Source organism: Gracilinanus agilis, chromosome 3 (genome assembly GCF_016433145.1).
Source record: "Gracilinanus agilis isolate LMUSP501 chromosome 3, AgileGrace, whole genome shotgun sequence".
Lineage (NCBI taxonomy): Eukaryota > Metazoa > Chordata > Mammalia > Didelphimorphia > Didelphidae > Gracilinanus > Gracilinanus agilis.
Window position 1 is genome coordinate 514,220,458 of NC_058132.1, and position 21,020 is coordinate 514,241,477.

Here is a 21,020-nt window from a genome sequence, read left to right on the forward strand (position 1 = left end):
CTCCACTCTCTGGGGTAATGTGGGGAACTCACAGGCAGCTTGAAGTCACAGTTTGGGCATGTGAATGTGAAAACCTTTGCCAATGCTGGCCACCATCAGAGAATACTATATTTCTGTCACATATCATGGACAAGTCACATCTTTCCTTAAAACTTAAATCATTAGGGGGAGGGGGGTTGGAGTCAGGCCCTGTAATGCTTAATGCATTTGAAAATAAATTAATGAGAGTGCAGTGGGCCCTTGCTTCCTTTCTTCTCCCCCTTTTCAAATAGACCTGTGTGTGCACTAGTTTTCTGCCTATGCCCTCCTGTGACTCAGTTTCCTCACTGAAAAAATAGCAACAATAACTGACATGTCTATTATGCTTTGAAGTTTGTAAAGTATTTTATAGATTGTGTCGATTGTGTCTCATTTGATTGAAACAACAATTTTATGAGCTGTCTGTTGGACCTTGGGCAAGTCATTTAAGCTCTGTAGGATTTAGGGAGAAGGAGGAAATCACTGACTTCTGAATTCCCTTCCATTCTAAAAATATATTGCAATAGTACTTGTAAGTATTACTATCCTCATTTTATAAATTATGAAAGAAAAAAAAGGAATTGTGCATGTTCACACAGCAATGGGATTTAAATCTGAGTCCTGAATCTTTCCAGGGTTTTTACCACTATACCCAAACTTCCCTTTAATAGTTAATACTTCTTCTCCCTACTCAAAGTGCTCTTTTGAGTATAAAATAAAATAATAAATGTGAATTTGCTTTGAGTGAAAATGGGAAAATCAAACATCATTATACAAACACAAACTGTTATTATTAAGAAGAACCCTTTCTTTCTGCCCCCAATTAGACTAATAAATTTAGGAGGATATTTTTGGGCTACTCCATTACTAAATTTCTATAGCAAATCTGACATTAGACCTGACTTTTTGGTAGCCAGTGATCAATTGCAACACACGCATACGTGGGAAAGCAAGAATAAGAGAACGTGTAGATATAGTTGATTTGAGGAGTCTTCAAGACCATCAGTTAAGACTGTCTTTTGTTCTCTTCATATAGTCATCCTCTATCTATCCTTCCATTTCAGAGCCAAACTCTTACAAAAGCTTCCTGTGATCTTTTTCTTTAATTACTTCTCACTCCTGGGCTAGTAGAGCTCTGTCTTTTGACCTCATCACTTAAGGGAAATTATTCTCTCCTCTAAAGTTACTAATAATCTTTTAATTTCTAAGCCTTGTGGCCTTTTTTAGTCTTCACCATTATCTTCTTGAAGCATTAGGACTGATGACCACTCACCCATCCTAAATACTCTCTCTTTTTCTCTTTCTTTTTTGTTTAATACTGTTCTCTACTAAATCTCTTTCTACATATCTGGCCATTCTCTATCAGTCTGCTTAGTAATCAGTCTCTACATGTTGGGCTTTGTCCCTGGGGCATTTTATTTTTTTCTCTTTTCATTTTCACTTTGGCACTCTATTAACTCTCCTCTCTAGGTGAATATCTTACAGTCTTTCTCCTGGACTCCATTCTCATACCTTCAGCATCATTCTCTTAACATATTTCCTTGTGGACATCCTTTAAGCATACAGAACTCAGTTTGCCCTCCAATATATTTCTGTCTTCCTAACTTCCTGTGTCTGTTGAAGATATTACTATCTGTCTACTACCAGGATCTTGATTTTGGAGTCATCCTTCTGTACTTTCCTTTCCCTCAACTCTCACATCCATTTATCTGCCAGCTCTTTTCAATTCACATTAGTTTGACATTTGGGAAATTAAAAGAATACTTTTTGCATTTGTAGTGTGATACTATTTTATTTAATTTGGAGAAATCATCCTGTCAACTCCTCCAAAATAAGTTTTTCCATTTCAATTTCCATTAAGACATGGGATAAAAAATTTACCGTTGGAAGCAGCCATATTAGAGATCATCTACTCCAGTTTCTACCCAATGTAAAAATTGCTACAAATTAATTCCCTGATGTATTGTGATCAAGCCTTAGTTTGAATATTTTAAGTGATGAGAATCTCATTACCTTAGAAAGTAATCCATTGCGTTTTAATAGTTCAAGTTAACAAAATGCTATAATCTATAAGAAGCAAAAATCTGCCTCATTATAACTAGCACTGACAGACTTTTAGCCATAACAAAATAAGACTTATACTTCTTTCACAGCTCTTCAAATACTTGAAGACAGCTATCGTTTCCCCTATATCTTCTCTTTTCCAGATCCAGCAACTTAAGTTTCATCAAGAATCACTCATAGATTTCTAGAGTCTTTTCAATTTCTTGCACATAGAAAATACTTAATAAATATTTGTGGAATTCAATTTCCTTCCCTATCTCCCTTTCTCTAGACATTCTTAACCTTCCTCATCATTAAAAAACAGAGGAGAACTTTATTGTTTACAACATATATGTGTATGTTCATATATATATGGAAATATTCTTTAGCTTATTTTACAGAAAGTATTTTGATAGATTTTGTGCAAATGGTTTCTCAGTTCTCTCAAACACTTAGCTCATACACATGCCCATACCCAAGAGAGACAAACTCCCTTGATGTGTCAGAATTCCTCTGGGTTGCATTCCCTTAAGCCAGCTAAATGCATTTTCTCACCATAGTCTACTTGTTTAACATGCTCATACAGGTTTTGTCAATTACTTTTTTACATGTCTTGTTCTAAAATTCTATTTCTAAAACTTTAAGAAATCTGATTTACTTTTACTAAATATGCCACAATCTGGTCTTACTGTTGATCAATTCTTAGACATATCCAAATGGAAATACAAAGACACCTAAGGAATGGAAAAGTTGGTTAGACCCAAGTTCACTTGAGAAATACCTGAACATTCCAATAAACTGGAAGATTACAATGAAGCAACATGACATAAGAGCTCCCAAGGATAATATGATCTTCAGTTATAATTAAGAAGTATGTAATGACAGAGAGAGAGAGAGAGAGAGAGAGAGAGAGAGAGAGAGAGAGAGAGAGAGAGAGAGACAGAGAGAGAGAGAGACAGAGAGAGACAGACAGACAGACAGAGAGACAGAGAGAGAGACAGACAGACAGAGAGAGAGACAGAGAGAGAGACAGACAGAGAGACAGAGAAAGTAAAGCTCTATTGCTTCTATTCAGATCACATTATGTTCAATTCTGGGTGCTATATTCTAGGAAGAATACTGATTAACTGAGTGCTAATCACATTGTTAGGGGATTGAAAACCAAACTGTAATCAAATTGACTAAAGGAATGGGTAATGCTTAGCATGAAGGAAAGTGTACTTAAGAGGATAATGATGGTTGTCTTCAAGGCTCTCAGGTGAAAAAAAAAGAGAGATTACTTTTTTAATTTGGATCCACAGAATGGATTTAAAAAGAGGAGGAAAAAGAGAGACTTCATGTAAGGAAAAGCTTCCTCATATTTAGGTCTACTCCAAGGCAGAATGGGACTCTTCAGCAGATAGTTGGTGCTTTCTCCATCATCAGCAGTCTTCAAATGGAGGCTGTGTGATCACCAGTTAGTGATATATAGAGAGATTCTTTTTGAGATTGAACTCAATCTCTGGGGATTCTTGAAACTCTTAGATTCTGTGATTCTGCCAAGGAGAAGATTTTATAGCAGTATATCTGGCTCTCCTGATAGTAGCTGATATCCATAAAGATGTTTCATTCATGGAGGAGTTAATCTTATAAAGATCTGTGAGGGAAATGTGATAGAAATACCATTTACTCATTCTATGATGAAAACAGAACAGATTCCACCTGGGACGTGTTGAGAAAACTTGTTGAAAGTAGAATTATTCATATTACAATGGGGAGACCTACTTCAATCTGACTAACTCCTGCCTGTGATAAGCCACTTCTGGGATTATGAGAACAGATTGTTTCCTTGTATTACCATATGAGGAGTTGAAATACTGTTTTTTTGTTTATTTTTTTTTTTATAAGTAAAGAGTGTCTGTTATTGGAAGAAATAGAGGAGAAGAATAGAAAATGAAAGGAAAGATTAGTCCATAAAGATGATACAAATTCCTCAAATTGTAATAGAATATTCTCTTTGAGAAGGGAGCCTTCTGTCAATGAAAAGGGAATATTGATAGTTTAACAGAGAAATCTACCTTTAAAAGTTGCTCTTGCTTTTAAGCCAGTCACTCAGAGAAAGAATTTTTTTCTCAGAGCATCTCTTCATATAAACATCTAAGTCTCCCACAAAGAAAATTAATTATCTCAATTAACAATTGATAAAGCAAAAGTTGAATTGTATCTTTCATATTCATTCTTACTTATTGAACTGTTGATAAGCTGTTGATCTATAATGACCCATGAAATAGTATAAAATATGGATTTAAAATGATCAAAACACAAGTATCAAAAGTTCTCACTTATATATGGAAACATTAATAGACAAAGAAAAGTAGGAGATTAAAGGGAAAAAAGAACACTTTGATCTCATTCTGTTGAAGGTATTTTTCCCCTCCCTGGTATTATAATTAAGTCCACAGGAAGCATTCTTGAGATTTTTCCTCCATTCTTGCAGTATTTTCTAGGGATAATCAGCAAATTTCTATTTTTTATTGAAAATCTTTTTATTTTTTAGTTTATCCCTCTCATTATGAGAGTCTTTGAAACATGATAATAATACATTTGTTTAGTCAATTCTTTAATTACAGAGCATATGACAATTAGTAAACTGAATTAAATTATATTTATTTGTATGTATTTAAATTTCATAAGTCTTACATTTCTCTATAGGGAAACTATAAGGCCACAAGCCTAGCCCTGAATTCTGACACTTTTGAAATAACTAAGAAACTAGAGACTGCCAGATCATTATAGAGAAGCTGGGCTGTGGGCAATTGCAACTTGTTAGCGGGTACCCTACTATCACCTAGGTCTAAGTTGCTGGCCAGCCATTTAATGTTTTAGTATGCAATTTGCATTTCCTGAACTCTTAAATCTTCTCTATCAGAATTCCCATGGTCCCAACATCCACCCTTCCTACTTGCCACTCTCCTCTCTCACTCCTGAGACATAGGCATTATATGAATGTATATTTGTAAGTTCAGAACCTAACCAAAACCAATGTAAAAAAAATAATAGTGTTAAAAAATGTCTGAACCAGTGTTCAGAGGATTTCATGGATGATGACTATATTTGTCCTTTTCTATCAAATTTCTTGTGGCTATATCAAATGGTCTGCCTGAATTTCTCATGTACCAAGAACTGATAATCACCCACAGTCATTCATATCTTTATCTAATTCCCACTGGAGTGGTGACCTTTTCCCTAAGAATGTTTTGTGTGACCCAATAGATTCTAAGTTTCTTGAAGCTAATTTCCCTGTGCTTTCTTCATTTTTATATACCTCAAAATGCCCTTATAGTTCTAGTTACTCAGTGTTTTATGAATGGAATTGAGTCTAAAATTTAAAAATATGCATATTGAATTGTCAATTGATTAACTTTCATTATAAAATTTGGGGTGTTAAAATTTTGAAGCCTACTTTAATCATATAAATGTCAAATAACAACTCTGAGACTATGTCTAAATTGTACACTAAGCATTAACAAAAACAAATTTCTAATTAAATATGATTTTTCTCGTATCTATAGCTCTATTCATTGGAGCTACTGTAGCCAACATATGTCACAATGTTCATTTCAAGTCTACGGTCTCTAGATACTGACTATAAATCTGAATTATTTTGAAAGAAAAAAAACTCCATTTAAAATATTCAGCATATTCCTTTAAATACAACATGGAAAAGGGGGGCAGCTGGGTAGCTCAGTGGATTGAGAGCCAGGCCTAGAGACAGGAGGTCCTAGGTTCAAATCCGGCCTCAGACACTTCCCAGCTGTGTGACCCTGGGCAAGTCACTTGACCCCCATTGCCTACCCTTACCAATCTTCCACCTATAAGTCAATACACAGAAGTTAAGGGTTTAAAATGAAAAAAAAAAATACAACATGGAAGAAATGTTAGCATGACACTGTTTAGAAATTCTATTTCCCGTTTTCAACATTTAAAAAATTTTTTTAATCTCACAATACTGATTATGATTCTTCCAAACACCAACAGAGAAAAATAAAATAAGAATTAGGGAATCAAAAAATCTTAGTTAGAGAATGGACCCTAGAAGATAAGCTAGATGTCTTCAAAATTCTATTCAACTTTAAAATTTTGTAATTCTTTGATTATGGAGTCCAATCTCCTCCCTTCATCAATGAGAACACTGAGAATCTGCAATTTTACGTAACTTGTCTAAGATCACACAGCTATTTTAGAGGAAGCCTCAAGATAAAAATCAGAGTAAGGAAAACAAGAAACAATTACAAAAAAAAAGATCTTTCTCTTCTCTTTTAACCATTGGCAATTTTTTGTGCCCTCTAAGAACTGGGAGAAGATGATTTAATTGATAAAGCATTCCAAATGGATAAGTGAAAACTATAGGATATAAATCTGAATCTTAGTAATCTACACTGTGCTAATTTGTGTAGCATAGGCGAAAAGAAGAGAGCATTTTCCTATTATTTTTGACTCTTTTTAAAGAGTATATCACTCCCTTGTACCAGTCCAGTGTAACTTTTCCAGCATTTTCTTATTTACCACAAAAAGTTAAATGAAACAAATAAAATGAGATTACTGTTTAAATACCTTGAAATTCTTTTGAACAAGTCTGTGGCTTTTGGTTTTGTGTGATCATCACAGTTGAATGTCTGATTAATTCAACACTTAGCGACCACTTAATGTAAATCACTAAGAGCCTAAAAAGGACAAAGTTGACATTATAATGGATTTTTAAGAATATTTTCCCATAGTTACATATTTCATGTTCTTTCCCTCTCCCCCAAAATCCTCCACCCCCACCCCACATAGCTGACGCACAATTCCACGGGGTTTTACATGTATCATTGATTATACATGATTATAATGGATTTTTAAAAAATGTCAAAATATGAGTTTGCCTTTCCAAGGTCCCATTTTAAATATCTTGATTTTTGTGTGTTTTGCATCATCTCAGATGTTCATTGACATGAATCACAAATATAAATTTTTGATGCTTTGTTTATACTTCTGTACCTTGCTCTGTGTTTCTTGAATTTCAAGCACAACCTAATAGGAATTGTTTTCTCCAGTTGAGTTAGTTCACCTTTTTAAGAGAATCAGCACCATCTACTGTCTCTAGTGAGGATAGACTTTAGTTTTAGATGCAAAAGAAACAGTAGAGGGCAAGTAGGCCTCATACATTGCACCAAATAATTACAGTATTTTTAAATGCTAACTCAGGTTACTTTTATGATATGTTTATTCTTTTTTAATGTAGGCAGCTGTTAATTTTTTCACTTAAGCAGCTTTAGGTTAGTCTAATGTCAAGCTACTGTTGGGTAATTTATTAAGGACATGACAAAATTTTCTATCATTTTTAATTGAGGTCATTTTGAGGGATTGTGTTTTTATTCATGTCTAAACATGCTTTCCCCAAATGGTGATTTAAAAACAAACAAACTTTAAAGCACAGAATTCACCCTACTGCATTATGTGTCCTATTAGTGACAGCAATATTGTCAGGTATCTATATTTTTGATTCTTCTCTTTTTTCCAGACTGTCTACAAAGCCTGGCTCTGTTCCCAGTATTTTGAAGTCACACAGTTTCACTGCAGAAAGACAATTCCTTGCAAGCAATACTGTTTGGAGGTTCAGACAAGGTGTCCATTTATATTACCAGACAATGATGATGTCATCTATGGAGGACTATCGAGTTTCATCTGTACAGGTACAGTGCAGTGTGTGCTAAAGGTTCTCTTTTGACAGATTTAACCTTGAAGGCAGGGCTCGTAGTTTTCCATGATTTTATTAATTGAAACATTGTGAAACTGGCTAATGCATCCCTCTGACTGCTCTGGAAATGCTTCAGTTTTTGATTCAGCAAATTCCCAACTACATTATCTATAGAATCGTTGTGACCAAAATAATTAACTCTGGACAAATATATTTCTGAGGGCAAAATGTTATAGATCATTAAATACACTTAATTTGAATTAGAGTAGGCTGTGTTCTTTCTGCAATGTCTTACTATTACATAAGAATGATTAGCGTAATGAGGCTAGTAAAATAATCTTTTCCCATTTAAGTTAGTATAATATTTATATTCACATGTCTAATCCTGTTAATTTCATGTTTCCTTTTCTCATTTTCATAAACATCAAAATTATGAAAATAATTACTTGTCTCTCAATACTTTTAGCCCATATGATGACAAAATGTATAGACATTGCATCTTAATTGTTCCATTGAAGATATTACTTCTCTCAGCAATTGGCTCCAAATTTTCAACAAAACAATGAGTATTTATTTGCATGAGTGCATATAAGGATTATTAAATTGGTCCACAAAACAAGTTTGAAAAGGTAAAAGTACTTCATTTTGTAGCCAAGGATGTGAGTGTGTGTGTGTGTGTGTGTGCGCGAGTGTGTGACAGAGAAAGAAAACGAGAGAGGGGGTAGGGAGGGAGAGAATGAGAGAATGAGAGAGAGAGAGAGAGAGAGAGAGAGAGAGAGAGAGAGAGAGATGAAAAGGAAAAGAGAGAAAGAAAGAGCAATAGAAAGACAGAGTGAGAGAGAAAGAGAACGAGAGAAAGAGAGTGAGAGAACATGAGAGAGAAAGAGAGAAAGAAAGAGAGAGAGAGAGAGAGAGAGAGAGAGAGAGAGAGAGAGAGAGAGACTGAGAAGTGGAGGGGAATGATGTGGAGAAGGGGGGAAGGGAGAAAGAAAATTACTTTTCCTCCAAGATAAATCAAAAACAAAAATTAGGACTTGAGATGTCTTACATGCACACTTACTTTTGTACAGCTTTCTCTTGCAAACATGACTAGACCTCTTAATATGGAGTTGATAAAAACTGTATTTAAATCTTGCTTCTGACATGTGATAGCCTTGTGACTCTGACTTTGGTTTCCTTACCTGTAAAATGAGCAGTTTCCAATGACCTACACAATTCCTTTCAGCTCCTTTTATATGATCCTCTCATCTTCCTTTGAAGTCATTGTGTTCCATTGGCTTTTAGTCTGGAACAAATAATAAGTATACATTTTGGTGCCAATTTTTAATTTCGTCCTGTGTAGTGAATTTTCAGAATGGAAATCCCTCCGCTGGTACACATTAACAATACCTCTGAAATTTGCAATTTTAAAGAATAAAAAAGACCCCAAGCCTTCCTAACTCTCAGACAAGCCCTCCATCTACAAGGCCATATGTTAGCACATTAACCATTGTCAGAACCTTTCCTTGGTGTAAAATCAAGCCAGTAAGATAATACTTTGGTTGGGAGATTAGACAGGCAATCCAGGCAGGAAATTAAGACAGGCTTCCAGAAGCAACCAATGGTAAGAAATTCAAACAGGTGGACAGTCCTACTAGTTATAATGATTTAGCCTATTCAGGTTACACAGCCCATCAAGCACTCACAGGGGAAGGGGCAAAGGCAGTCTGGACTTGCCTAGGCAAGCTCAGGTTATGCAAAAGTCTTAGGCTACTTGTACATTTAAAAACATTTTGACGAATCCATAGATTTCACTACATTGTTAAAGAAGTTCAGCATTCTCTCTCTCTCTCTCTCTCTCTCTCTCTCTCTCACACACACACACACACACACACACACACACACACAGATATTGCCATAAAAAAGAAACCCTGCCTTAAGCTAATACTGTTAACATTCATTTTCTATCCATCTCTTTGGTCCTTAGTGGCTAATTATTAACTAACAACAACCCCTCACGTGCAACCTAAAATTCTGCTTCTATCATAGCAGCTAAACCTACTGAGCTTAAATAACTTGACCAACCAGAGAAGTGTGCTTTGGGGAAATTAGTTCAAGAGATGGCCATTCTGGGGGTGTGCAGTGCAATAGACTAGTTTGGAATTAAAGAAATGCGAGACTGATTCTTGATTCTGTAACTGATTTGCTCTGTAGTATTGAGGGATAGGTTCATTATTGTTCTTTTACTTGAAATGTTTTTAAACATGGGGGGGGGGAGCTTCTTTCTTTTCTCTTGTTATTCAGGATCTGAATCAAAATGTACCAGATAAACATTGGTTTGTGCCTAGGTCCCAATTATTTTTATCTTCTGAGGTCACATATCCCTTACTCATTATCCACAATTTTTTTTTTGTATATTGGGGGTTTTATTCAACATTTCTATTTCATGGTTTATTTCTATCTTGATATCCTCTTTTTAAATATAGTTCTTTGCCTTTCTAGACATTATTGTTATTGTGATTATCATCACCATCATCATCATCATCATCATCATCATCATCATCATCATCATCATCATCATCATCATCATCATTAGCATTCTTGGAAAGGATCATTAGACCCTGGAGGAGTAGCACAATATTTAAGCTGAAATCTGACTAGCATAGGGAATCCACTGTGTTTCCTTTAATTGGCTTTAATTTCTGTACAAAATAATTGGCTATTTTTGTTGTTTTCTAATGATTCAATTTCAGTGAGGAATAGAGTTGTAGAGGGGTAAAAGAGGGGATTAAAATCTGGTCCTTATTAAAGAAAGTTCTGGCTACCCAGCAGCCCTTTGGAAATACAGGCTGAACCCTGAATATTACTCTAAGAATCAGTTGTCATAAAGAGAAAGACTTTTAATCTCAGAAGATGAATTTAAAACAACCCTCTCTTTTTTCTTTTGGTAAATGCTAATTTAATAAAATATATAAGTAATATATAGAAAAATTAACACGCAGCAGTAATATTTTGAATATTTGTAGCTATCATTTTCTATTGTTCAGTTACCTCCAAAAACAATTTTCAACTATTTTTTCTAACCCTGTTTAAAATCACTCAGAATTTTTTTCCCTTTAAGCATGACTGCCAGGAAGAATAGTCATTTCCTTGGCACGTACATGGTCACAATGGTGAGATCTAAATTAAAGAGGTCTTCTGCTAATAGCCCGCAATTCTATGGCACTTCAGAGATCCCAAATTTCTTTTCTCACAACTGTACTGGTTATTTAAAAACTCTTATTACTCCAATTTTACAGGTGAAGAAACTACAGTCACAGAGTTTAAGTGGCTTGGCCAGAATTATAAAACTAGAAAGTACAAGAAACTTGATCAAACTTAGTGCTTCTAACTCTAAATCCCATTGATTCCTCCACTATAAGAAACTGCTTCAAATGTTAGTGACCTCAGCACCACAATATCTCAAAATTTCTTCCACGATGTTGAGTCCCCCAATAGTCATTACTACAGATAATTAATGAGGAAAGATCCTTTTGGGAAATTGCTGCTATAATAGCATAATTCTGAGTCATCTGTCATGTTGCTGAGAGGGAGGTCTATAAATCTTGTGTTCATGTGTCATAGCATACATTTCAATTTGGAAGGGAGCCCCAAGACCATCTAGTCCAATGCCCTCATTTTATAAATGTGGAAACTAAGGGTCACCAAGATGAAATGACTCACCTGATGTCCCTTAAATAGTATGTGTCAGAGCCAGAATTTAAACCTAGTTTCTTAGACTCCAGAGCTAATATTTCCACCCAGAAACTGTTAATGAATAAAATTATCTCGAAAGACTGGTTTCGGGGTAAGAATATAGATTTATTACTATATCAGGTTTTTTGGTTAGGCCAGCATCATAACCAATAAAGTAATAAAGGTGTCAATGGCTTTCTTAGGACCAGGGGCAAGCTGAGCTGGGTCAGGCAACCTAATAAATAGAATTTTAGGAGCTCATTATTCAGGCTCTCCCTTGAACTTCCCATGACATCTTTAACTGGCGATAGCTAATTAAGAAATATAGCAACATACCCACTCCTGCCAATTCCCATAGACAGATAGATCCCATAATAAACAGGAAAAGATCCCTTTTCCCCATCATTTATTAACCAAAATCTCCAAAAAGTAAGACATTCTTTGGGATTCCCCAAAAGAAAGAAAATGCAAAAAGTAGCAGACTAGATGGTATCCCTGACCCAGATCCTAGACACAGGAACACACAGTAATTCTCCCTAATATATGGGAATTAATGTAGTATATGAAAAATAAATTCTTATACAACCTGTAATTATCTGGTCTCCCAGCAGCAGTAGAAATTTAGGTAATGGTCAATAACCAGTAGAAGCAAATTATCAAAATAAAAATTACTTCTTCAGCAAATTTGGTGTGAATGCTAGCTAACTTATAGTGTTATATATTATGAACTCAAATTCTCATATGCTTGGGAAAAGCTCATCTGATCAGAGAGCTTATTACCTTTTTTTTCTGGGTGAATTTGTTCTCTAGTACCAGAGGTAACCTGAAGCATGGCCAATATTAGAAGCATACTTTCAGAGGTTCTACATGCTCACAAGTTATAATAGCCCTTGGGACTCCCAAACCCAAGCTTGGTGATGAAAATGCCATAAGTATGAGAGTTAAAGGGATTTAGTGACTAGCTTTTGAGTGGATATTAATCTTATAGACCAACCAGTCTGGTTCCAAATAATCCAGTGTTCAGATATCTTGGTGACTCAGTAAATAAAGTGAATAAAGGTCCTGGACTAGGAAGGTCTAAGTTTAAATCCTTCTCCAGATATATCAGTTCTGTACCCTTAAGCAATTAACTTATCTTCTGCTTTAGTTTATTGATCTATAAAATTGTGTAATTAGGATCTGTTTCCCAGAACTCTAAATGCCAGCTTCCCATGTTCTCTCTCACATTACATACTAATGTGGAGAGGATATAAGTTTTGCGTATGTTCGCCCCTAGCTCTCTTTTCCCCTGATTGAGCTGGGAAAATGGGCTATATGCCAGGCAGGAGAATACACACGCATGGATTTACCTTTTGTTAGATAATTAGGTTTGAACTTCTACTTCTTTTAGTTTATTTTCTTTCTACTTCAAGTGATTATTGATAAACTTTATAAATATAATAATTGGAGTTATTGATATTAATTTAATTTTATTATTAATAAAAACACAAAATGGAGATAATAATAATAGCATCTACCTGAAAGGGTTTTTATGAGATAAAAGTTTTCATGAAATTAAAATGAAGTCTTTGTAAAGTGTTTTGTAAAACTTAAAGTACAATATAAAATCACCATCAACATGATGCCATGATGCACAACGTCATAATACAAAAGACTTTCATTATTATTACAAGAATGCACAGGTAGCTAATGTCATTTCTATTAGCAATAAATGAAATCATTTTTAGAGTCAGGGGAAGCACCCCAAGCTGGCCTTGGGCCTCAGATTCCTGATTACTGGGCACAGGGCAGACCTGGTCAATTTACCACCAAGGATGCATGGTGACAGTTAATATCACTTACCCTTAGCACCATGTGACTCAAATGTTCTTCTTTGGGGTTTTATTACCCCTAAGTGACAAGGTGGGAAAGTACTTATAGAGTTAGGTTTTTATTTTGTTTTTTTTTTAGTTCTTCATTAAAATTAGTTCCCAAAGGATGGAGAATTACAACAAAGACAGTGACCCTGGATTTAGGGCTTTTTCATTGTTTCAAGGTGAAATCCTCCTTATATCGACTACATAAAGGGCATCTGGGGAAAAAAAAGAGGGGGGTGAAGTGTGAGTTAGGAGAAAACTGCCCTGTGCCTGATGAGAAAGCTAGGAGTTAAAGGAAGATATTCCCTGGAAAACAGAAAATTCAACAGAAAAGCAAAACTCAAGATAATAATAATAATAATAATAATAATAATAAGAAGAAGAAGAAGAAGAAGAAGAAGAAGAAGAAGAAGAAAGAAAGAAAGAAAGAAAGAAAGAAAGAAAGAAAGAAAGAAAGAAAATTAAATAGAACTCCTTCTCAAGGATTTAAGCCCATTTCCAACCCTGTGGACATCTTTAGAAGTCATAATGCCCATTCCAAAAGCACCTGAACAAAGTTTCCACTAAATGTTCCCCAAGTTTTCAAATATATTCATTAAGCACCGAACTGTGTGATTTTGTTGCTAGAGAGCAGATAAGAAAGTCCTAATAACAGTTTGATATTACTTCTAATTTAGAAGCTGGAGATACATTCTCCAAATTGTTGTTCTGACCACATGGCAAGAGAAGCAGCTCCCAATTCCTTTCTCACTCCCTTTTAACAAGTAGTTTGCCAATACTGTGACTTTTGAACATCCCCTAAAAATTTAATGTTGCTCCTTAGGGTAGTGGCAGGCTCGAAACAAGCTGTCCCCAAATAATTATGAGTGAGCTGTAAATGTTTGGTAGATGTAATGCATTTAATTAGTTTGTACCTGATTTGCATATGGGGTATAATTTGCATACCAATTACCTACTTAGAATGTTTTCAATTTGTCCATAATTTTTATTACTGTTATCTCAGTCTGTCCCCCTATAAACTTGAAGACTCTAGAATTGTTTAGGCATCAAAAGAGTATGGAGTCACTCTAATCAACAGGGGCTCTCAGGTGACCACAAGTATGGAGAAGGACATTCTTCTTCATTCAATCTTGGTTTGGACTTCTCTGTCCAAGAACAGTGTTTTAAAAATTAATTAGGGAGTGTTTCTGAAATGCTAAAAGCTTGAATGTGTCATTAAAGTGGCAAGCTAAAGGTCTATGAGGGCAGATACTAATACACAGGACATTGGGAATATATTGCAAACTCAGGGTCCTCATCTGTAAAATAAAGAGATCGGGCTAGAATTATGATTCTGTGATCTCAGTTCTTCTCTGGGAAAACCAGGGGGATTTTTCGTTCTCTCTGAGAGAGAAGTCCAAGTTGTTTTCAGAAAATGATGAATAAAAATTAAGGAGATAAAAATACCAGTTTCGATTCCTTAGCCTTTAGGTCTTCTGATGACAAACACCATGAAAGACTTGGGTTGATTGATAGAGAATGAAGACTGAGAAGGATTGGCTACTGCATTTTTCATAGACAATTATTACAGAAAAAAAATGAAAAGGTGACTTTGGAGGTTACCAACAATGGAAATAAAGCATATTTTTTAATCATATGTAAATGCTGCATTCATTTTTTCAGCTGTGACAAGAATAAGGTTATGTTTCTTGGGAAAATACTGTGGGTGGCTGTTGTTACTTAGCTTGACATGACTATTTTATGACTTCTGGTGGAGAATGGGAGACACCTCGTGGACTCTAGCTATTATTGCAACATAGATGTAAAATAAAGCTGGGAAAATCTAATATTAATACTGCTTCAGGGAGTGAGAAGGAAGAAAAATGACTTGAGAAAAAAGAGGACAGAACATTCTGCTTTGCTTACTGACTGAGTAATGGTTACCTAATTAATAATTCACCTCTAAAAGAAAAAGAAATGCAGAAATTCAATATTTAGCTTTTAACTAAAAAGTTGATAAAGACTTTTAAAAAAATAGAGACTTAAATGTATTTTTAAATGGAATTTAAGTGGGATTTTAAAAAGTATTTTGTAGTACTAAGAAAATGATTTCTTTCATAGTCAGTTAGTTCCTGACATATTTTGCAAATATTACATTATTTTTCTCTCATACTATTTCCCCCTATGAAAATGTATTTATATATATGTAATATATATGTAATATATATACACACACACAGTGGTTTTGTATGTATATGCACATACATATGTATGTATACATACATATATACATCAGTAAGTTTTTGGAAATTAAATTTTCTTACTATATCCAAATCTCATTCTATTATGCCATTGAATAATACAGGATCATTAAATTGTCTAAAGAGGATCACAAAGGAGAAAGAAGAAAAAATGTAAGCAGAGTAATTTGTTAGTTTTTTATTAGTTACATTATAGTTGTTAGTTACATTAAAATACCCATTTAACTACCTCCATCCCCTCCCTCACATAGAGGAGACCTCATATGACAAAAAAGTTATATGTATATATAAAACTATGTCTTATTTATTGTTATTTATCCATTCTTTTTCTGGAGGTGGGCATATATGTCATTCTTGAAACACTATTTCTGTTGCTGTATATATTTTCTCTTGATTCTATTCATTTCACTCTTCATACTTTCCTGTAGGTCTTTCCATGTTTTTCCAAAATTAATCTGCTTATCATTTCTTACAACTCAGCGGTATTCCATCATAATCATATGCCAAAACCTGTTAAGATCTTAAGATAGACATTATTCCTTTAGGCTCCCTTCTTTGCATAAATCTGTAAAATTCTCACATTAATATCTGACTAGTGTCTAAGAAAACCCAAAACACCTGATAATAAGAATGCTTAGCTTTTAGGCAAACCACTACTTGGGGTTATTTTCTCCCTCTTCTTTCTGAATTTTTCATTCATTGCAATTTTGTCCTAGTTGCTCTCTCCTTATTCTGAACAAAGTTTAACAGTTATATGAAAGCACCCTGGTAAAGTACTTACAAAAGTAAGGTACTATGGTCATTATCATTGCTGTTATTAAATCAACTGTAATACCCTCTTCTCAACACCCTTTCATAGAAATGAAACCAAGTTTTATAATAGTATAAATTGAATAGGTATATTGTTTTTGGACTTAGGTTAAGAATAGATTCAGATAAAGGAAAATATTGAAATATTGAAATGAAAGAAGAAAAAGAGCTTTGATTAATTTTAATTTGGTTAATTTGGTTAGTTTAAGTTAGTTTTGTTTTGTATCAATTTCTCCTAGCTATGAGTTAAACTGTGTCTGAGGGCATGCTTTTATATAACAAAATTAAATGGGAAAATTAAATCTATTTCCAGATCTTTCTGCCTGGCTTGCTCTAAGTCACATCTCTCTTGGAAATATTCATCAAAAGTGAAATTTGTGTTTTAGGGACCCATCTAAATGACTACTTTAAAGATGAGCAGCAATGAATGAACCTGATTGAATTCATTGATTTCCACGGGGTTCCCTGTCAGCCTTTCCTAAGGGTTATAGCTATATGGAATTAACCATTGGTGTTAATTCAGCTCAGTGCAGTAAGAACAAGACCATATTAGTGGCAACCCTTGCTTTTATGACGAGCATATATGAACATAGCATCTCTTTTTGTCTAAAGTTCAGACTATTCACTGACTTTTCTAATGCACTTGTCCTTCTGTAGTCAAGAACCCTAGAAGAGAGAATGTTAGCACTGGAAGGGTCTCTCATTTAAAAGATAAGAAACCTGAAGGCCAAAAAGTTTTCCAAATTTTTATACTAGCTGATCATCTTATTAACTATTGGCAGAATTAGGACTAGGACTTTGAAATCCTAAATTCCCATTCCTAAACTATTTCCATTAACTTTTTTCTTCATTCTACCAATTATAGCTTTCCATTATAGCTCTAACTCTTAGCTATTAGCAAAGGGTTTACCAAGGACAGATTTTAAGATATAGTCATTCTTTTTTTTCTAGATGACTTTTAAACATTTTCAACCAAATCTGCTGTGCTAATGATCTTTCATAATCAGTTTCATTCTTTGTCATGATATTTTAGAGCAAAGAACTCAATCATATTTGAGTAATTGAAGATTTGATCCAAGATTCTGTATAGTACTTTCCCTATAAAGAATTGCTTCAGATTTCCAAAATAATTATATTTATAATAATAGCATTCATTTACATAGAGTTTTAAGGCATTGACAGGTCCTGATATTTACTTTTTTACTATTATAAAGAGAAACACAACCATTAAGAAAATGTTTTTGACATCATGTTTTTATATCAAGTCAATAATCATTTATTAAACACATTCTAACCCTTACCACTCTTCCACCTAGGAGCCAATACACAGAAGTTAAGGGTTTAAAAATAAATGAATAAATGAACAAACAAACAAACACATTCTATGTGCTACTGAATGCTGGGAATAAAAATAAGGCCTGAATAATCGCTGCCAATGGGAACTCACAACCTAATGGAACTATGTGCAATTAAGATATAAAGTGGAGCTAATCTCAGAGGGAAGGCTCTAACATTAAGAGAGGCCAGAAAAGGATTCTTGCAAAATTTAGAATATAACTGTGACTTGAGGGAACCAGAAAGCAGAGATGAAAAGGAAAAAAATTCTAGGACTGTGGAGAAAGCCAGTGAAGATGCACTGAGTTGGGAGATGGAGTGTCTTATGTGAGGGACCACAAGGAGAATCAGTGTCACTAGAGCATCACAGAGTATGCGGAGGGGAGCCAACAACTATAAGAAGGAAAGGCAAGAAGGGTACAACTTACAAAAGAGCACTAAAAATCAATAAGACGATTTTATATTTGATCCTATAGCTAATTGGAAGCAATAAGAGCTGATTGAAATGTAAGGTCAGATGGGAAATGGTCAGGAATGGGCTTTAGGAAAATCATTTTGTCAGCTAAGTGGGGAATGAACTGGGATAGATGGAGACTTGATGCAAGAAGACCAAATAGATTGCCTGCTCCAGGGTGGTGGTAATGTCATACAAGAGAAGAGAACATGTATAAAAAATAATGGCAAGCTTTCATTAAAATCAAAATCAGAGATAGCCCTTGGGATACTTAGTATTGGAGTAGAATTATGTTCCTATAACTTGGGACCCAGGTAAATCTACTTCAGGCATTTGTCACAGGCTGTGTCTATCTGATTGTCAAAATCTCTGGGTCTATTTAATTTGTTTCATAACTTTTCAGTCCCATCTTCTGATTTCAATTAAGAAAATCCTTGTAGATTTTCTACTCTGTTTCTAAATGGCATTTCCTGAAGAATCAGGAAGTATTTATGGACAAACTCAATTTATTTTATATCAGCTCCTAGACCACTATCCCCCATTCATTCAACTCACACCTCAAATGAAAAAATCATGAAGAAAGAAAAGTTCAACTTCAGAGCACTTAATTCTATGCCTTTCCCTGTCCTCCCTAGCATTAGCCCTCAGGCAGTTTCCAAGCTTATTTTCCCTTTTTCCATTAACTTTTTTCTTTTTCAAAAACTGCTCTCAGGGAAGATTCTGAATTTCTTTCACACTAAATGGTAAATAAAAGTTTAAGTGGTACCTCTTTAATCAATATTTATGTTTCAAAAGACAGACAAAACTTTTACTTAAAAACAAGGAAGCAGGTAATAGAGAAATATCTATTTGCACTAAGACCTTTCCAATACCCTTGAAATAGAAGGTACATAGATAATTTGCTTCTTCTAGAGAAGGGTGTTTGGGTGACTAGCCTTCCAGATCCTAGTTTTGACTATTTTTATTAAAAAATTTGGGGATGGCATAGTAAAAGTGAGTACAGGGACAACAGTGGCAGATCAGCTGAAAATGGTAAAGGGAGAAATATTTGAAGTCAGCCAACCACCTTCCAAAGAAACACAGAACAACAAAAACTCAAGATGAATCCTGTAGCAGCAGAACCAACAGAACAAAGATGTAAATCAGTGTTCTGGCCCAGAACATTGAGAGAAAGCCAGGAGGACTCTTGTCACTGGAGTATGAGGAGGAAGCAGTGAATGAGCCTTAGTGGTAATTCAACACAATATAGCAAAAGTGTTGGGAGAAGAGAACAGCTGGCTTGGTCTAGCCTCAGCACAATAAGACTAGAAACCAAAGCAATACAGAGCAAGTAACAGAAAGAGGAAAGTGGCCCTGAATTATCCAACCAGAAGAGAGGCAGACTCTGACCCAGTAGAGCCAACTGTGGGAGGAACTCAGCCCAACAAGGTCCAATCTTTGTAGGATTGGGCAGAACCTGACTCTAATAGTTGAACTGAATAGCAGCAAATGTCCACATAGCAGGCCAACCAGGCCACCTCTGCAGAGTGCTCAATCTGAGACTGAGACAGCTGAGCTGATCCCAAACACAGTACAAGCATGGGGACAGTACTTCTTCCACCATAGGAATGGAGTTAAGCTTCAGCATATAGACAAATTCAAGGGGAAAATAATTACAAAATGAGCAAAAGACAGAGAAAAAGCCTGACACTAGAAAATTATCTCAGCAAGAGAGATGACCAAAATACAAGCTTGGAAGAAGAAAACAATATAAAAATTAAGGCATGTAAAGCCTCAAAGGAAAATGTGAAATGGTACCAAGCCCCCCCCCAAAAAAAATCCCTGGAAGAGCTCTAAAAAAGAATAGAAAAACAAATAATAAGAAATGTAGAAGAAAAATTAGAAAAGAAAATGGTAGAAAAAATCAACAGTTAAGTACAAAACTTAATGAAGAAAACAGTACCATAAAAAGGAAAATACAACACTGCAAATAGGAATATCATTCCCTAAGAAGGGAAATACAAAGGCTCAAAAAAAAGTGGCTCTCTAAAAATTAGAATTGGATAAATGGAAACTAACTGTTTTGTGATAAAGCGGGGCAGGAAACAATGAAATAAAGACAAAAATGAAAAAAATATAGAAGAAATTTGAAATCCCTCACAGGATAAATAACTGCCCTGGAAAACAGAGCCAAGAAAGAACATTTAAGAATCATTGGATTTCCAGAAAGCCATGATCACAAAAAGAACTTGGACACCATTTTTAAAGAAATTATCAGGAAAAACTGCCTATATGTTCTTGAACCAGAGGAGAAAATAGAAATTGAATGAATCAACCAATCAACTCTTCAAAGAAATCTCAAGTTTAAAAATCCCAGGGGGGCAGCTGGGTAGCTCAGTGGAGTGAGAGTCAGGCCTAGAGACAGGAGGTCCTAGGTTCAAACCCGGCCTCAGCCACTTCCCAGATGTGTGACCCTGGACAAGTCACTTGACCCCCATTGCCTACCCTTACCAATCTTCCACCTATGAGACAATACACCAAAGTACAAGGGTAAAAAAAAATCCCAGGACTATTATAGCCAAAATCCAGAAATCCTAAGTCAAGGAGAAAGTGCTACAAGCAAACAGAAAAAGCAAACAACTCAAATATTGTGAAACCATTATCAGGATTACACAGGACCTGGCAGCTTCTGCATTAAAGGATTGGAAGATATAGTATATGACATACTACAAGGCAAAGGATTTAGGCTTATGACCAAAAATCACCTACCCAGTGAAACTGAGCATAATACTTCAGAGGAAGAAATTGATATTTAATGAAATTGTTTATGAAATGGCCATAGCTAAAAAAGA